This window comes from Ursus americanus, chromosome 21 (genome assembly GCF_024610735.1).
Source record: "Ursus americanus isolate L20-20 chromosome 21, mUrsAme1.1.p, whole genome shotgun sequence".
Taxonomy (NCBI): Eukaryota; Metazoa; Chordata; class Mammalia; order Carnivora; family Ursidae; genus Ursus; species Ursus americanus.
Genome location: NC_142147.1, coordinates 26,074,256 through 26,093,578, shown reverse-complemented (window position 1 = coordinate 26,093,578; position 19,323 = coordinate 26,074,256). Strand labels below are relative to the sequence as shown.

Below are 19,323 nucleotides of genomic sequence, written 5' to 3'. Positions count from 1 at the left end.
TTTTGCTCTTGTGGGTGGAGTGTTCCTCTTATTTGTATTTTCCTAAATGGCTATTAACTTTCTGAAAATGAAACTTCACAAAGAGAAGGAATAGGTCACATAATGTTGGATTCAGAAATCTGATGGCTCAATGCATGAACCTGAAAAATAAAAAAAAATATTATATAAAAAGTATTGATAGTAAGTAGTTAACAAAGTACATGTATATACAACTAATAATGACATAAGAGACCATGTACCAGCAAATAAATGCAGTTAATGAATAAGTTATCTCTTCACACACTTACCTTCTAATCTGTTCCCAGTATGGTCCAATGAGCCACTGTCTATACTCTAGCCACACTGGTTTTTAGTTCTTCCAAGCAGCCAAATCTCTTATTGTCTTAGGATTTACTGAATATACTCTCTACATGGAAAATATTTTCTCCCTCTTTTTGTCTAACTTTCTTCAACTTTCAGCATTCACCTTGAATTCACTTTCTTCAGGAGGCTTTTTCTGACATGCTCTCCAAATATCAGTTTCTCCTGGTATATATTTCCATGGCACCCTGTATGTCTCTTTCACAGAACTTATTATGATTAAAATGAAAAATATAGGGGCGCCTGGGTAGCGCAGTCGTTAAAGCGTCTGCCTTCGGCTCAGGGCGTGATCCCGGCGTTCCGGGATCGAGTCCCACATCGGGCTCCTCTGCTGGGAGCCTGCTTCTTCCTCTCTCACTCGCTTGCTGTGTTCCCTCTCTCGCTGGCTGTCTCTCTGTCACATAAATAAATAAAATCTTTAAAAAAATATATAAAAAAAATGAAAAATATAAAAGCAGATTAGGGCAGATTATCAAAGATGTTATGACTTCTCAAAAGGTTCAAAATCATCAACTCAAATTTACCAAAATGAGACATGGAGCAGCCAACTAAGCTGACTTAATGAACTTAAACCTGGTTTCTAATGAATGGCATTTCTCTTTTGAAGACATCTCTGAAGGCAGAATTATACCTTCAGAAGAATTTTAAATGCATCTGACTTGCATTTTATATGTGTAACACAGCCAAGAGAATATAATTTATAAAATGTTGTGCACAGCAGGGCACACACAAAACCAACCAATGAGAAATCCCATTTTACTGCCTTCAAATATCCAGACAAATGGATAAAGTGTCTGTTTCTCTAAGACATTCCTTGCTTTAGGAAGGAAAATCCATACACAAATAGCAAGTTTGGCTCAATTTACTTTTTTTCCCCTAAAATGAATCCAGAAATTAATGCTTCAGAGTCTATTAGTTACTTGTAAATTTTTAGGCAAAGAATTTGGGTGAAGAGAGTGAGAGGAAAATCTTTGTCTTTCATGAATATTTGGAAACTTAATTTCTTTTAAATAGCATTTGACAATATTACCAGGGAGCACTTGTAGGAAAATACACAGAGCTTCCTTAGCATTGGGTTTGGAAGAGCTGCCTTCCCCATGTCTCTCAGATTCACTTTGTAAATTATGTGAAACACTTTTAGACAGACACTGGCACTCATAAATTATACAGCTCATTTGCATATTCTAGTCATGAGACATTATGCAAAGTGACATGATTTGCATAATGGATTCCTCTTGTCGCTTCACTTGGTGCATGCTTTTAAAAAACAAAATGAAATAAAATAAAAGCATGAAAAGGTGAAAGCATCAAGTTTACAGCTTTGCCTGTCTCCTTCCCAACTACAGTAACAACTACATTCATTTTCCACAGGGGAAGGAGTAAAAAGACAGAAAGCAAAAATCTACAAACATACAAATAAATGAAAAGAGCTTTCATATGAATTTTGTTCTTAATTATAATGTACCTATTTTCTTACTGAAATCCCTCATCATAAATAACCCGTGTGAGTCAAGAGGAATGGGAACAAATTAAAACACTGAGATACAGAGAAAGAAACTTTATGGAACTTTTTCCTTAAAAAAAGAAATCTTCTTTAGGTGTGATACTTAGGGAAGGGGCAGACTTCCTCCTTGTAACTTAAAGATAAAAGGCTTCAGGTATTTCCTTATTATTGGAGAAAAAAAAGCACATTATAAATGAGATAAATGGGCTAGAGGAGGGATTCCCCCCCCCCCCCCCATAAGAACTTCTGAAGGGTTTTCCTGTTTTGAAAGACTAAGGAGAAGAAAGACAGGGTGTGCTTTGATTATTTAACAAAATATAGAATGGCTATATATACTGTAAGGACGAGGCAGTACCACGTCGACTTCTATCGGCTCTACTCCAATAAGCAGGCAACGTTCCCTCAGCAGTTGCCAGTTTTGCTGCGGGCTTTCCCTGCCCCCCTGCACCAGTGCGAAAGGCAGAGTGTGCCAAGCGGCTGGCGTCTGTACCCTGTGGGAAAAGTTAACTGTAATTCTTCGGCTTTTAAAATCAATTAACCCGTGTGTTAATTAACGTCAAGTCGACGGGAGGAGGAGGAGTGGAAGGGGAGGGAGGGAGGAAAGAAAAAAGCTGCAAGGGCGGATGGCAGAAGAGTTGGCACGGTGCCATCCATTCAGGGGCAACGCCACAGTTTCGTGTGATAGCAGCAGCGGGTATATGTTACGAGGGCCCTGTATGCGGGCCAGACAGTGCGGTAAAGCCAAGGGAGATTATCCAGACCCCCAGGAGCGAACAGAAAGCAGCAACCGAAGGCGCAAGTGCCAGGATTACAGCCTAGGCTGCTCCAACTATGAGCCCTTCCTCGGACCCAGAGACTCGGCTACTTGGGGTTTGGGGGTCTTCCACACCAAAGAGGCACAAAGCTGACTTTAATCACTTTCTTCCTTTAAACTTGATTCTGCCGCAGTGGAGCCAGCACAGCGGATGCTTTCACACCCAGCAAGACAAAGGCCGTCGTCTCCGCCATGACACTGTTCCGTTCCAAGCAGAGGCCGGGATCTTGGACTCCTTGAAAAATCAAAAGGAAACAAGGAAAACAAACAACAAATACAGCAACAAACAGAAAAAATTAACCACCACCAAAATCGTGTGCCCATTTGCCCATGCCAAGGGTGATCTGGGCATCTGTTGCAGCAGAAGGCGCTTGTGTGGGGCTATTTTTTTTTTTTTCTTTTTGGGCAAGCTGTTGGTTTGTTTGCTATTCAACTTCGTTTATAATTAACTTAAAAAAAAACCCCACCATTCAGCCCAGTCAACAACAAACAAAGAGAAAAAGCAGACATCGGAAGAGAAATGCCATAGGAAGCGGCATGAATACATGCCACAGCCGGTGCCACTTGCCATTCGGAAAACCTCAGGGAAAGATGCCAATTCTACAGCTCGGAAGAAGGCAGAGAAGGGAGCAAAAAGGTCTACAAATAGAAATCATAAGGAAAGAATACCGCTTATACAATCCTGGATTGCAATCGCACACAGCTTCTGCTGGGAGAAGAGAGGGAATTTTAAATGGAGACATAGATGGGTATAAATTAAAAAATAGGCACCTATCGATTGCATATAGACACAACTGTAAGGCTGTATGTGTATATAAATACACATTATTTTCAGACAAATTAAACATTTAGATATGTATATATTTTTGTGTTATAGGTATGGGTATGCATATAGGTGTATATGTTTATGCATATATACACATAATGTGGGATGTATGCATGTGTGAAGAAAAGGAGAGGAGGACAGAGAAGGAGAGAGAGGGAAATGTGTGTATGTGCATGTATGTGTGTGCATACAAACCCACTTTTTGACCCAGGTATACATAGAAGACAAAATAAAAATCATACTCCAGCAGCAAGCAGGCAGTCAGAGATTTATCTACATTCACTGCTATCACCAGGGAGATGAATGGGGCCGATCTGAAGCCCTTTTACAAGATCCACTATGGGAGTGAAGGAGGAGGAGGGATGCCACACAGACATGCACAAACTTGAAGGCAGAGGGATTTGGAAGGTGCTACTTAGGAAATCCTGGTGGCATAACGCAGGGGAGAAGAAGGGGAAAGAAGGGGGAAGAGCCTTGTCTCTCTGTTTTAGGTGGTCGTTTAAAAAAAAAAATCTGAAAAAGGGTTTCAGGAAACGGCTGGTACTTACGTTGTCTGCGTTGCTGTGGATCCTGAAAGGTGTTCTGTTGGCACCAGGCGCTGAGCCAGGGCAGGCGCTGAAAACAAAAGGGAGAGACAAAAAAAAAAACTAATAATAAAAAAAAATAAAGTCATTCTATGGGAATATTAATTGCTGCTCTTGTGGATTTTACAAAACACACAAACTGTTTTCTTTTTCTTTCTTTCTTTCTTTTTTTTTTTAATGTGGATTGGCGCGTGTCCCTTTCGCATGGAATATACAAGTAGTATGGGATTTACAGCCCAGTACGGGACTCAGGATTAACCGCGCTGGCATCTTTTGGGCATATTCTTCCTTTTAATGAATGAGCTTTCGCTGTTAATGAGGAATAATCGTTTGGCTAATGAGCTTTGAAACATTAAGAGAAAAGAGGTTTTTTTCCGTTAATCGCTCTGGTGCGACTGCATGGATGGATTACAAAAGACAGCAATAAGAACGCAGTACAAAGGGGGGGAAACCTCTCCTGGAGTGGGAGAAGCACCGAGATGGGTGATGTGTCCCTGCATCTTTCCTTCCTTCTTGCTCTTTCACTCTCTCTGCCAACTGCTATGGGTTTCCATAACTCCGCAATCAAAGTGGATGGTCGGGAAGGATTATTACAAAGAGTGAAGCCTCCGCTGTTAATGTCTCCAGTGTTTAATCATCATACAGTAGAATGGTTTTATGCATATTTCATTTGCATATCATTAAACCGTGTTAGCGAGGGGCATTCAGAGCCAGGAGAAGTACAAAGTTGGGGAGAGAGGGAAGAAAAAAAGGTCCCTATGATGCTTATCTTCAAACAGGGACTTGTTCCATGATCTGTCTTCTACTTTTGCTAAAATCATTATGACTTGGAAACCTTTGAAGTTGGATACAACCTTGGATTCTTCTAATTCCTGCAGAGCGGTATATTTTTAAAATGTTCCTGCACTAGACAATTAAAGGAATATAAACTCCAGTGGGTTGAAACTAGTAGCTCTTTGGGGAATGCAGTGGCAGAGGTTTCTACAAATACCAACAGTTAAAAAAATAATAATAAAGAGCATCATATTAAAACAAAAGAAAACGAAGACAAGAAATATTAACACGTGGAATATATTGTTTCTTTTGGGGGGTAATGAACTAAAGAGAATGAAGAAGCCATCGGTAATTTATCCCTTCATTAACGAACAGTCACCTTTTTGTATGTGTTTGTTTTTGTCCTTTCTTTTAAGGGGGATGTTGTCACTTTTGAAGCGATTAGTCAATTATTTTCTAGTCTGATCTTTTTCTCCTGCACCCGACAGGAAAGAAAGGTGGTGGTTAGGGAATATGTGTGTATTGGGGGGATTTGTGGGGAGAGAGGAATATAGTGAGTTCTTTGTAGATCTAATACATGCACAACATATTAATTGGGAGCTTTTAAAGCTCCCTCAATAGGCTATTTCATTCCTGGTAAAACAGCAGCTGGTTAGCCACCGTTGGTGACTCTTCAAATATCACTTTAAGTATTTTTATTCTGTCCTGTTGTTGTTGTTGTCTTGTTTTGCTTTTCCTTGGCCAAGAATGAGAATATAATGTCATCTCTTCTTTATCAAGTCTCTTCTCACTTCCATCTTCTTCTCCACTTCCAATTTCCAAACAATGTTGGTTTAATATTGAATCCTGGTGCACACAGTCTAACTGGCACAACTTGATTTGGAAATGAGATGCTGTTTTATATTTAAATTATCCCCACTCCTCCCTTATCCTCCAAAGCTTTGTCTCTGTTATGAATATTCAGATGAGGCATGATGTGATTACACTGTACAATTACTCCTATCCATAGTGGTGGCAGGGGCTGCTGGGGAGACAGAGAGCCAGACAGCCTCCAAGCCAATACGGAGTTTGTTTTCGGTATTTTTCCTATCTCCTTGGCGCTGCGGCGCATGCAGATGTCGCTGTTGTTCTTTATAAAGCCCTAATGATATGCAAAAGCATAACAACTTGGTTTGGATGCAAAGCATCAATGGAATATTATGAATGTCTTTAAGAAATGGGGAGAGAAAATCCTGACTGAAGGAATGTCCACATAAATTATTTTTATTCAAATGAATTCAAAGGATGGGGTGAGGGCAAGTCAGAAGGAGTCACATGGAAAACATGCATAATATTAATATGCATAAAGAGTTCTCACCGAGGAGGAGAAGACGCTCCTCAGTACAGCTCATGGGACAAACTGGTTCATTAGGAAATAGCTCAGAGCGACTACAGCATTTTTCTATTTCAATTTTTTCCTTATTTTAAATGAAGAGTCAGACAGATGTGTTTTCTTTGCATGGCAGCATCGAGATGGATCCAATCTGTGAAATTTGCTGCCCAAATAGCATTTCTAATGGAAACTGGAACTAAACAAGGGCACGGATATGGAAGGGAGAGGAGAAGAGAGAATATATGAAGAAGAGTATATTCAGAGCCACAGCATAATGTTTTGTAGTACAGGAGGTTTACAGAAACCATCTTTACTTCATTAGTCTCAGATGGGGGCTCCTGTTGCAGGGAGCTATCAGGGTTTACCAAGATGAGCACCGAGACAGGCCCTTCTAGGTCTGAGGCTGAGGAAAGCAGCGGCAACTTGGTGCCTGTCCCCCACCAAGCTGTCTACAGCTCGGAAGCCAAAAGCACAGCTACTCCTAATTTGGGGATGCAGTAGAGTGCCTCCTGGTCCAGGTATTTGTGACAGAGGGAATTCTTGGTGCTATCATAGTATACATTGGTAAAGAGCAGATGGAATCATCTGGGTGCTTAAGCAGGCCTGATAATGTCATTGCTGGTTAATTCTCAGGGTAAAGATTATTGTGGTTTTCTAACATTTTCGGAATGTTGAAATTACCAGTATGGATTAGTGCATGTTTACGATTAATAGAGATGAACAAAGAGTGAATGAGCCTATTGGTTGGATTAAGAACTGATAAAATATTTAGAATATTACTAACAGCCTTAAAAGATTAATAAAGAAAACTGAAGCAAGAAGCAGCAGTCAGAAAAAAAAAAAAAAGAGAATTCATTACTTCCTTAGTCAGGGGTACATAGTTCAAATTACTTTAATAATTCAGGTTAAAACAATTTTATACTTCCATTTAAACTACCTAAAGACAAAAATAGTTTTGCTCTGGTCTGTCTGTGTACCTGTAAAATTTCTATTGAATGCATAATGCTAACCTGGAACTGGTCTCTATTTATATATGAGCATGTAAGCATGTTCTAAATTCTGCTGCTCTTCACCCATTAATCTCCAATATTTCCATTTAAGACTTTCCCTTATAACACACACACACACACACACACACACACACGCACACACACACACACTCTCTCTCTCTCTCTCTCTCTCTCTTCTCACCTGCTACACGATTCTCAACTGGTAAAGTGTGCCAAACTATAGAGTACGATGACTTAATGATTATGTGGAGAATGGCTATTTAATCTGACTCTGAATCAGGCCTTTAACTTCTTATTTTTTCCATCTTTGTTGACAGGATTATGGCTGTTAAATATTGAAACAATGCATGTAAAGAATTTAGCATAGTATTTGCACATAAACACTAAATAACGTTTTATTTTATTGTTGCTATGTTATTGTTACTTCAGTGTACTGGTTAGTATTTGAGAGAAATAAAGAGAAGGGAAATAACATTCAATCTTTACTAAGTAGCAATTCATGGAAAAGGTTTAATGAGAAAGCATTAAATAGGTTTCCATGGTGGATAGATTAAGAATGATCAATAATCAAAGGTCAAACTATAGCTTATATTAATGCAGTTCGTAAAAGACCCTTGTAAATATTCCTTTAAAAATGTATGTGTAATTTTGAAATGATGATCATGCTGCATGGAATCTACAGTCTGGTAAGAGAGTTCTACCATGGTTGGTATAGACTATGGTAACTGAGAGATGCTCATTATTTACCACATTAAAAGGGCAATGCCAATTTTAAGTACTTTTTTTTCCCAAAAAAACCTTTTGTACAGGTAAAATATTAACTATTTTAAAATAATAATTTAAATAATGTAGAAAGCAAAAACTCTCTCTAGTCCCTCTTCTAGCCATGACTTTTTAACCTCACCTCCAAATTGGTAAACACTGTTATTGGTTTCTTGTTTATCCTTCTAGACATAATATGTTATACCCAGATATTAATAAGATATTAATATATTTTCTCTCCCATTTTTTTTGTATACAAATGGTAGTTTTAAAAAAGGTAACAGGATTTTTTTTTTTTTACAAATGCAGTAATTTCATCTGTGAATAGATTGCTTAACGTCTTCATTTGCAGTAATCAAGTCCATTAATTTTTGTCTTTAACTTGTCTTATTTTATTGGTGAGGACTCCTAGTACCATGTTGAATAGAAGTGGTGTGTGGTGAGAATGAACATTTTTGCCTCGCTTCCAATCTTAGGGGACATCACTGTCTTGTTTCTGAACTTAGGGGAGAAAAAATTCAGTCTTTCATCATTAAGAAAAATGCCTTTATCAAGTGGAAGAGGTTTCCTTCATGCTAAGTTGCCAAGAATTTTTTAAAATCATGAATGGTTGTTAAATTTTGTCAAATGCCTTTTCTGCCTCTATTGAAACAATTAACAGCTTAGAGTTGCTGCCATGGTGAATTTTGATGACTGATTTTCATGTTAAACCAACCTTGCAATCCTGGAACAAATGCTACTTGGTCATGATCAATCAATCATATATATATATATATTGCATATTTGACCTGTTAGTATTTTTTGTTAAAGATTTTTGAATCCAAGTTCATGAGAGATATTTTTCTTGAAATAATTTTGTTTGGTATTGTTATCAATACTTGCTGACTTTATGAAATGAGTTGGAAACTGTCCTCCTCTATATGCTGAAAAAGTTTGTGTGAGATTGTTATTATTTTGTCCTTAAATGTTGGATAAAATATACCAGTGAAGCTGTTGGGCCTACAAATTGTGGGCAATTTTCCAATCATAAAGTTGATTTAAAAAAAATGATCTAGAACTTCAAATTTTCAGTTTTTTGCGTCAATTTTTACAATCTTTGTTTTTCAAGGAATTTATCCATCTCATATTAGTTATTAGACTGATAGGAACAAAGTTGTTCATAATATCCTGTTATTACCTTACTTTTTTTCCTGTCAAAACTTTAGTAACGTTCCTCTTTCATTTGTGATATCGGTGATTTCTATTTTCTTTCTTTTTTGGGGGGTCAGTCTCTTTTTTTTAATAATTTTTATTTTGTTATATTATTCACCATACAGTACATCCCCAGTTTTTGATGCAATGTTCCATGATTCATTATTTGTGTATAACACCCAGTGCACCATGCAATATGTGCCCTCCTTAATACCCATCACTGGCCTATCCCAATCCCCCACCCACCTCCCCTCTGAAGCCCTCAGTTTGTTTCCCAGAGTCCACAGTCTCTCATGGTTCATTCTGGGGGGTCAGTCTCTTAAAAATCAATTTTATTAATCTTTTCAAGGAATCAAGTTTTGTCTGTTGAATTTCCTTTGATTTCTACTCTTAATTTTATAATTTCCTTTCTTGTACTTACTTCGGGTTTAACTTACTTCTCTTTTTCTAGATTCACAATGTCGAATTTTAGATAATTAATTTTACACTTTTCTTCTTTTCTAATATAGATGGGTAGAGCTATATGCCTCCCTCTTTATTGCTTTAGTTGCATCCCGCATACTTTCATAGGATGGGAATTCATTATCATTTATTAGAGATTTGAAACACATTTTCTCTTGCAATTTCTGATCTCGCACACATGTATTATTTAGAAGTATGTTGTTTATTTCCAAATATTTGGTTATATTCTAGGCATCTTATTACTAAGGATTTCTAATTTAACACTACTGTATTCAGGGATATGTTCTGAATAATTTCAACTCAAGACAAGGCCTGATATATAGTCTACCTTTTTGAAGTTCCATATGTACTTGAGAAGATATTCTGCTGTTGATTTCCTGTATTATACAGTTGATTTCTATTATCTTCTGTTCTTACCTTCTCCCTTCTATTGTCTTTGGATTTCCTTTCTATTCTATTTCTAATTTCCTGAGAAGGTATTTATATCATTGATTTTCAGCCTATTTTTCTTTTTAAACATCTGTTTAAAGGCTCTTCTTCTCCCTCTAAGCATAGCTTTGGATATAATTCCCAGGTTTTCATATGTCATATTTTCATCATTGCTTGGTTCAAAATATTTCCCAATTTACATCATAATTTCCTCTTTGGCCTATAGGTTATTCAGAAGTGTAGGGCTTAAGTTCCACACCTGTAAGCATCCACAAAATTTTTAGTTATCTTACTGTTATTGATTTTGGTTTCTTTTTCTTGCTTTCCAGATTTCTGTCATCAGAGTCTACTTTGAATGATTTAAACCTTTTGACAGTTTTTCAGATTTGTTTTATGGTCAATTTTAGTAAATATCTACTTGAATAAAGTGAATCCTGCCATTGTTAGATGCAGTGTTCTACATATGACTAAGTTATACTGGATAAATACGTTGTTTAGTTCACCTGTGTTCTTACAGATTTTTTTGTCTGCATGTGTACTTGTTTTATTGGTTACCACAAGAAAGATGTGCTGTTAAAGTCTTATATCAAATGCGAATTTGTGTATGCATTTTTTTAGTTTTGTCAATTTTTGCTTCATATATTTTTGTGACCATGTTATTAAATGAAAACAAATTAAGAATGATTATATTCTGTTAAACTGACCCTTTAATAATTATACCATATACATCTTTATCTCTTGCCTCAAAATCTACTTTGTCTAATGTTGATGTAGTTATTCTAGTTATATTTTGGTACAGCTTGTTACCTTCAACTTTTCCTGTTTTTTTTTTCTTCTTTGGATTTTATCTTTTTTTTTTTTTTTTTTTACATTCTCTTAAAAAATTTTTTTGGAGTATAGTTCACACACAATGTTACATTAGTTTCAGCTATACAACCTAGTGATTCAACTTCTCTAAGTGTTATGCTATTATCTTTTATCCAATCTAACAATTTTGTCTTTTAACAGAATTGAGACCATTTACATTTAATATAATTATGGATATATTTTAAATTATATACATATCAGCTTATTATTTGTTTCCTATTTCTTCTACCTGATTTATGTTCTTTCATTCCTTTTTTGAGTTCCTTAGGATTAATAAAAACATTTTTCTTATTCCATTTTTTCTTTTAGCTTATTAGTAATACATTATTTTGCTATTAAGTGTTACCCTAAACATTACAACATGCATCCCTGAACTTACTATATTTATTTATATTATTATATCTGTTCATTATAAATTAGTGCTTTTATCACTTCCCAGACAATATTAGAACTTTAGTTTTTTTAACCCTCTTCTTTTATGTTTATTGTTAACATGCATTTTAATTGTTCATGTATTTTAAATCTCACATATTTTAATTTTTTTATTGTGCAGTCAAAATTCATTTAGACTTACCAATATGTATACCTCCTGCATTGCTCTTTGTTCATTCCTCCATTTTCATGTTCCCTTCTGGGGCTGCTTTCCTTTTATCTAAAGAACTCCCTTTGTTTTTTGGGGGCATGTCGGCCGCTCATAAGTCCTCTCTGTTCTTGTTTGTCTACAAAGTTAATTCATCTTTAGTTTTGAGGGATATTTTAACTGAGTATAGAATTCTAGATTAGCGGGTCTTTTCTTTCAGCGATTTTAAAGATGTCATTCTATTGGCTTTGGGTCTCCATCATTTCCATGAGAAATCAGCTGTCAATCTTATTGTTGCGTCTATGAAATAATATGTGGTGGATTTCTTTATCTTTCTTTATCTTCATTTGAAGTTTTCTCCTCATCTTTTATTTTTAGCAGTTATACTGATGTGCTTTGGTGTGCTTTTCTTTGGATTTATTTTGACTGGGCTCTCTGTGGCTTGATATCTTTTCTCCCTTTTGGAAATTGTCGGTTCTTATCAGTTTAAATATTACTTTTACTACAATCTCTCTTCCTTGTAGCCAATTACACATATGTTAGACATTTTCAATATGTCTCTTATGTGTTTTATACTGTTTATTTTCCATTATCTCTTTATGCTTTGGCTTGAATATTTTTTACTGATCTATCATACAACAATCCTCTCTTCATCTGTTTCCTATCTGGTGTTAAACCTAGTTATTGGTGCCTTAATTTCAGTTATTGTGTTTTTTCAGTTCTAGCATATGTTTGATTCTTTTTGTAAGTTGCAGTTCTTTTGTTCTCAAAAATATTATCATTATGGAGGTAAATAGCTATTTCTGATAACTCCAATATCTGGTTTTCTGTGAGTCTGTTTCTATTATCTGCTTTCTCCCCCCAGCCCCCCCACCCCTGCTTTTGGTTCTGATTCTTGATATTCCTGGAAAGTATTAAATTGATGCCAGATATTGTGTGTGAAAATTTTATAGGCTCTGGATGATAATATCTTCCTCTGAAGAAAAGGTACTGTATCATTCAAGGCAGAAAGGCAGAAGAAGGGCAGATCACCTCAATCCAGTAAGTGAATAAGTTGATTTAAAGCCAGATTACAGTCTTTGTAAACTTCAGATTACATCTGGTACACCTCATCTCCTAGGTCTCATTTCCTTGTCAGCTCTTTCACTCCAATTTTTGTCTTCCTAGCACTGTGAGAATGCTGAAAGCTCTATTTAGCTTTCAGCAGCTTTCTGATCTGCTTCTTAGCATCTTGTCTTAAACAAGGAAAACTGAAAGTTTGAGATACACTCTGATTACAGAATTCTTTTGAAATAATGTCATCAAAAAGGAAGTGAGGATATTTGTTCTTTGTGAATCTATGTTTATTTCTAGGGACCAAAATTCTCTTTTCCAAGTGTTTGCAAAAAAATAGCTCTTAAATAACTGATTTCACAATTAACACTTAACACTTCTGAAAATTGGGAATGATTTTTTTTCCTCTTGTTCAGGCTTTTGGCACATCCTCCAAACTGCTTATTTTCTTAACGTGTAATTCCTCAAGGCAACTGCAGATGTAGTTCCACAAGCTCACTGTAAAATATCATAGTACCTTTGAAAGTAATTTATCTGGGGTAGGAGACTTGAATTCCAACAATTAATTGTTCTCTTTTAATCTCTTCACCAAATCTTGGGCTATAACCCCTACTAACAAATCTTATTCTTGTTCTTTTTTTAATCTGAAGTTCATTCTTATTGACAGAGAAAAAAATTGAAGAATAATTCATTCTCTCTCTCCCTCAATCCCTCCTATTCTCTAAGTAATTTCTTAACAGAATATAAAAATTCTGCAGCAAGTCTCTTTTACTTTTCTCCCAAAACAGCTCCCAAATTTTCTCTTATATGTTCCTCCTTATATCTTTTATATACATTTATTATCTAAAATTAATCAAATAGATCCCTAGAAATCACATTGCTCTTCTTCACCATATCCCCCTTGCCTTTTCTCTGACAATTTTTTATTTTATTCATCAATTACTAAGTTCCTATTAGTGTACTTACTATGTCTCAGACTCAGTGAAACAGAAAGACATATTTCTCCTTAAAGACTGGTATGCAATATAGCAATACACCAATTACAGTACAATGTGATATTGTGACGTGCAATTTTAGTACTGTTTTAGAGTATTTAGTATTATTTTTCTTGAGCTACCTTTCTAGAGATGACATCCCTGAAGTTATATTTATCCTTAATCTGAATATTTAAAAATATGTCTTTCTGAAGTCCAGGATAACAATGTCCAGAAGAACTTACTGCAATGATGGAAAGGGGCTGTGGGTAGCTACTAGCTAGTACAATTGAGAAACTGAATCTTTAATTATATTTAATTTTAATTAAAGGGGCTAACTTATTGGACAGGTAGCTGTAGGGCATATGTCTGATTATGTCCAATATTCATCATTCCTGGATATTTTAAGCTCTAAAATTAAATGACTACTTTTTTCCAGGGTTCTAATTTTCTTTTTTTTCTTTTTTCTTTTTTAAAAGATTTTATTTATTTATTCGACAGAGATAGAGACAGCCAGCAAGAGAGGGAACACAAGCAGGGGGAGTGGGAGAGGAAGAAGCAGGCTCATAGCGGAAGAGCCTGATGTGGGGCTCGATCCCATAACGCCGGGATCACGCCCTGAGCCGAAGACAGACGCTTAACCGCTGTGCCACTCAGGTGCCCCTGGGGTTCTAATTTTTCTCTACCTCTCTGAGAAGTTCTCACTTGTTGATCAAAATTAGGTTCATAGAATTAGTCTCCCAATCATTCCTTCCATCTACTGAGGATGCAAATTGCTAGCAAGGTAAACCATGAATCTATCAGAAATTCTACTTTCAGTATAATGAGACTTTGAGCATGCATTTGAATATTTGACTCTATATGATCATTATATCATAAGCTTGTACTTTTTTCAGGATCTCAGTCAGGATTGCTAGATACACAATCTTTACTTAGCCAAGCAAATTGTAGAATATCTACCCCAAGCAATACCTATTTTTATGCTTACTTCTGATACCTATTTTTATGCTTACCCAGATGTTTTCTACCATGTTTCCACTCAAATTTTGCCATTGACATATTAGTCATTAATGAATGCTATGTCTAAAGTTAGGAATATGGTTTGTGATCATGGAGAGATTACAACCAACTGGCCAATTTAGCGATTAACAACATGACTTTTAACTCATTATCACAATGCTTGTATGTGCTTCTTTATGTGTGGAAACAGATACACAGATAATACATATTTTTCATAACTTTGCATGAAGATGAAATAGCGTTTTCCAGAAGGTTAAAATAAATATTTAATGAATTTAGCATAAGGAATTTAGTCTTATGAAGTGATGGATGTCCTACATGAGAATTAATTACAAAAGAAGATTTAAAAGTTTTTATTGGGTTTTTAGAAAAAAATAAAAAAATACTGTTTTAATAGAATTAGATGTTATGTTTTCTGAAAATGAATGAGAGGTAATAGAGAAATCATCTGGCCTCTCATAATATCTTTCAAATCAAAGTATTTTGCATGTTCACAGCATACATGAAATGTTTGAACTGACTTATAGACAGGGACTTAATTTTTTCCTAATGAAATATAGATGGGGATTTAATTTTTTTCCTAATGAAATAGATCTGGTTATCGATATTTTAGTGGACATCAATGTGTAGGGATAATAGTTCAGGCTATGGATTAACATAAAGCTAGGAATTCTGTAATGTGTAGCTCTACTTATGATGGTTTTGGACCTCAAAAATATGGTAGCAGCTTTTCCATGGTCTTTTTGGCAATTATTTCAAGAGATTCCAGGTGTCAGTCAACATTATTTAAGAGAATCTTGCTTTAAAATTTTAATGCTAAAAATTTAAGATTCAAAGCAGATATTTAGGGAATTAGTCACATTACAAACTAATTCTTTACTTTGTTATAGGCTTCACCCAGAAATAATAAGCTCTTTTATACATTTAAAATGGTATTATGTTTTTAAAATTTTAAAAATTGTAATTTTTCAGGAAAATGTTTGTTACACAGAGTAAAATATTCCTATATTTGGGATAAAATCCATAATTATTGACAAGGATATATAATGGTGCTTCAAATTCATTATTACTATTATAATTTACATTATATTTATCTAGGACTTCACAATGTACAAAGCACTTTCATATACATTATTTCTTTTAAAATAAAGGCATCACAAGAATACAAACTGACACTAAACTTTCGTTCTATGAATAATGACACTTTTACAATGAAAAAAGAAACTATGCCTATCATTTTACAATATAATTACAGTACTAATTTTGTTGAGCTTCTCGAAAGGCAATATGACCAACCACAGGATTTGGAGTCATTAAGACCTATGTTAGAATCCTAGTTTTATTTACTTACTAGCTATGTGTCCTTGAGCAAGTTACTTAACTTATATATGCTTTATTTTCCTTATCTGTGAACTTGAAATTCTAACCTAATTTAGTAAGCTTAAGGGAAAAAATTATATATCCTAAAGCAATACCTAGTATACAGTAGGAACTCAATCATTAATAATAATGGCAATAATAGTTACTATTATTATTAAAATTATCTATTCTTTCTCATTGACCTTTATAACATTTCAATAAAACTGAATATGCAAAGGAAATAATTAGATATGTGATAATGACTGGTCAAATATAGATCAAGTCAGGAAGAGAGTTAGAAGTAAAAATCAGTTTCAGAAGCAAATTAGGTACTACAACCAGGGGAAATGGAACTCATTAGGGAATCTGATATGACACCCACACAGTTTTGAATTTATGATGTTTCAATTGGATAGAAAGTTATATGGATAGCATCACAGGTAATTTTATATTAGGAAGAGTAAAATGGAAGTACATGTGTGATGTCAGTGTTGAATGAAAGAAGAAAATGGAATAATAGTTGTGAAATAGGAATACTATATAAAATGAGGCAGGGTGCATGGAACATGAGGCTGGAATAATTTGATTTGTATAAGTAAATTATCCCACTTACATTAGTCATACGGATTATGAGAACAAGGATAAAAGCTTGAACTACACAAATTTTGCATAAAAGTGTTCCAGAGTAAAAGACCCTAATGAGTCTTCTCATAAATGAGTTGTCAATTAAACAGGGATCCTCAATTTAAAATATTTATTGCTTGAAGTAACTCATCATTACTGTATAAATAACTGAAATTATACATCCTATTTGTATACAATTAATGCCATCTTTGCATTAATAACTTGTTTTGATTTTGTCTTGATGTTTTTCTTTAGAACATTTATACAGAGAATTAACATTATTTGAAGGTCCATTATATAGGTGTTTATATAAACTATTTATTTTTATTATGCTCATATTATAGATATGAAAGACCAGGGAAAAAGCCTAAAGTAATAGCTAATATATGGGGAAAGTAGCATATAAACAAGATTTTTTTTTAACTTGTAAGCAAATGTTCTACTACCGTTCTCCTCATGCTTTTCCCAGATTAAATATACTAGATTCTAGTAGAAAGTTCAGAATGTATACTAAGTGAAGGCAGTGTGTGAAAGAAATGCAGAACTGAGTTAGTATTATGGGATAAAGCATGTATCTGATTACTGGTAACACTGAAGAAACATTATTTGTTCAGGCATTCCCTAATTTATCCTCTCTGCCCTCCCCCAAAGCAGTTCACAATTTTTAGGGTTTCATAAATTATACTGAAATATCAAGGAAGAATAATAGTAGCTTGCTTGAAAACATCCTAACAGCTGTGCAGGGCACACAATAAGCACTCAATAAATGTCTGACTTATCCGATTTAAAAAATGAGTCATTAAATATTGAAAATCATTTCATGGCACAGAAAGCAAATCAACCAACATTCAAAAATAAAGTACACAGTTATAAAGAAGACGAGAACAGTAAGGTGCTGGTATATTATCCCTATCTTTTATGATTCCCCTAGACAAAGGATGTCAAAGCAAAGAGGGAACCATATTTGCTCATTGTAAGCATACATTTAGTCTACAGATTTAAAGGCTGTTTTGCACACTTGGTCTGTAGAGAGACAAGTGATTGCTCTCTGTTACAATTCCAAAGTCCATCTTCTTTACCTCATCAATTTGCAACTTGGTAGGGGTGAGGGTAAGGGAAGAGTTATACTGGACTCCCAGGAGCAACGGGCTGTTTTTCTGCCTGTCATTCTACCAACCTCCCAGAATAAATTGCTACTTAGAAAAAGGAAAGTCAAACATTTATGAAACATATTGCTGTTTAGAAAAAAAAATAAGAATTGTTTTGCAAATAGTAGCACTATTAAAACAGGGAAGCGAGAATAGCATCAGTCATTTTATATTACATATAAGCAGTTTATTAAAGAATTAAATATTTATAGACTATAAAGCAAGGCAGGCGATGAGTCGCAAACAGCTTGCTGAGAAGTACATTATAAAACAATGAGTCTGTCAGTGATTGATAAAGAATGGAAAGTGCAAATGCCTTATAAAATCCCTAAGTTAGCTATGAATTTCCAGACTAGCAAAATAGGACACGGTAGCCAGCAATGTCACACCAACTGAAGCTGTTGTATTTGCTAAAGGCCTTCAGTGAACAAAATGTATACTTCTGCTTTGATCCTTCCACCACTGTCTAATATAGGGGAAAAGACTGCAGAACACACAGAACTCCTAGACAAGGACTTTACGGATGCAATTCCACATTAATAGATATTAGATCTAGATACACACATAACTTACCTCATTTTTTCCTTTTTTCCCATTAAATAAGGTTATGGAATTTTGAAGAAAGATACCCATCCCTTTTACAGAATTACATACGTTAGAGACCAGATCACCTTATATAATCTCTTTAGTTGAGAGAGGAAGCAACCGAACTAAAGGTGGTTAAGTGATTCATTCACATTCACACAGCTACTTAACAGGATCAGGATTAAAAGTTGGGGCTCCTATTTCCTAGATCAATATTCTTTCCATACCATCACCTTCTTTCCTCAATCCCTTTTTTAAAATTAGGATTCTGAGATTTTCTGTCCACAAAATCATTGCTTAGTTAGAAATTTTGAATTCTTTTCCTCATAAAGTTATATTTCAATCCAGTTTGGAAAATGGGTTTGTGAAGAGGGATAGAAGCTGTAAGTGGATAAAGCTTTAGTCTATATATTCTCTGAGAGAAATGGAGACTATAATCTGCCTATCCAAAGTCATTTTAGAGTTTGAGATAATAGGATGCTATTAGTGAAATGTTGGCTCTTTCTTGGATAAATTGATGATATAGCTTTCTTTCCTACACTAACTAGCTGGGAGGATGGACTCTTTTTCATCTTTTATGATAATGACTGGTCAAGACCCTAAAAATGTTCATAATTTTAAATGCCAGAAGAAGTCATCTCTTCTTGACTTTGTGGAAGTCATAAGCATCTATATGCTCTGGATACGCTAATTTGGAATTCTGTTCCTTTCTGTTCTCTGCCTTCAAATTTAAACAGTCATTTGTTTCTACATAATTGAGCTTGAAGTTCCACTTGTCTGTAAATTGAGCAGCATACACATTGTGAGTCAAATAAAATTATATATCAAATCCTTTGTGCCTATTCAGAAGTGAAAGCACTAGGTAGTTTGTTTATAAAAACTGAACCACTGATGTTCCTGCCCATAACCTCACCACCATAAAAAAAAAAAAAAGATTTATTTATTTATTTGAGAGAGAGAGTGTGAGCGTGTGTGCGGCAGGGGGCGGGAGGGGGGAAGGGCAAAGGGAGAGGGAGAGAGAGTCT

General features: G+C 35.1%; 1 long non-coding RNA gene across 1 annotated transcript in view; it reads right to left on the bottom strand.

Annotated features, from left to right (window-relative positions):
- Nucleotides 1-277: 277 nt before the first annotated feature.
- The window catches only part of LOC148108234 (uncharacterized), a 185,080-nt gene continuing 166,034 nt past the window's right edge, over nt 278-19,323 (bottom strand). The window contains exons 2-3 of the long non-coding RNA XR_015720851.1: nt 4,053-4,119; nt 278-2,913 (exon numbers count right to left, since the gene is read on the bottom strand). This is a non-coding gene — a long non-coding RNA (uncharacterized LOC148108234). The remainder of the gene's footprint in view (nt 2,914-4,052; nt 4,120-19,323) is intronic.